Source organism: Orycteropus afer, unplaced genomic scaffold, assembly GCF_000298275.1.
Source record: "Orycteropus afer afer isolate SDZICR_OR568_19922 unplaced genomic scaffold, OryAfe1.0 scaffold00849, whole genome shotgun sequence".
In the NCBI taxonomy this organism is placed as follows: domain Eukaryota; kingdom Metazoa; phylum Chordata; class Mammalia; order Tubulidentata; family Orycteropodidae; genus Orycteropus; species Orycteropus afer.
The window spans coordinates 387,655-388,646 of record NW_006922436.1 but is presented as its reverse complement, the minus strand read 5'-3'; the positions used below and the strand labels follow the sequence as shown (position 1 = coordinate 388,646).

Genomic DNA, 992 nt, shown 5'->3' with positions numbered 1-992 from the left:
CTCATGCCCTAGCCCATTATTTCAGTATACCCTGTAAATTTTATAATTTGGCAACACAAAACAAAAATACAGTATAACTTTTATTCCTAATATATCTTCCTAAGAGATTATCCTTCCAGTGTTTCACTGGAAAACAAACGTGTTTACCAACCACAACAACCTAAGAGGACCTTCAACTTTAAACTCTCTTCTTTCTTAGGATGTGGCCATTGCTAAAATCTCTGCTCAATTTTTAGCCTTAATCTCATTTGCAATGTAGTAGTCAGTCATATGCGTAAGTAGACTGTGCACGCACGTTTTAGCGCAACTTCATCTGTAGCTTCTTCCTTTCCTGGATTTCTCTCCTCGGTTTCAGGCATTATGGCTGCCCTGAATACAGAGTAAAATTTGAGAAAGAAAGACCCTTCTTAAAGAATAAGTGCCACTTATGATCATAGAACACATTGTTCAGCCAGTGCTATTGGGCATAAGTTATAGAAAATTTTCTAGTAATGAAAGTACTGAAACTGTGTGACATTAAGAATGCCATTAAGCTCACGATGATAATGCTAGATTGATTCTCTGATCATAAGTACTTGTCACATTTTAGAATTAATTTTACAGGGATTATTTATTGTCCATTTCTTAAGAGCTTTAGGGAGATTGAAAAATTTTCCGATAGTCATAAATACAAATTTAAAAATAACTCTTAGCAAGGCCAATGCCAGGAAATTGGTGTTACATTTTCTCTCCTACTCATCCCTTTGCCTTGGATGATTCAGCTGTTACTCACTGTGTGCTCTGCATATCTCTTCAAGGTCTAAGTCAAAAGGCAATAATATAGAATGGGAAGGTTGGGGACTGAAGTGAAAAAAATATAATTACAAAATTTCAGTATTTTTAAAGCTAGAGGTGACCAATAATAAAAATTGTCCTTTTATCATATAATAAACAATCTTTTATTCAAAATATGCAAGCCAAAATGAAATGGATACTAGTAGTAGACAACTGAG

General features: G+C 34.4%; 1 protein-coding gene across 1 annotated transcript in view; it reads left to right on the top strand.

Moving 5' to 3' along the window:
• CDH9 (cadherin 9) overlaps positions 1 to 992 on the top strand; it is a 141,298-nt gene that overhangs the window by 29,789 nt on the left and 110,517 nt on the right. The gene's annotated exons all lie outside the window — the stretch shown is intronic.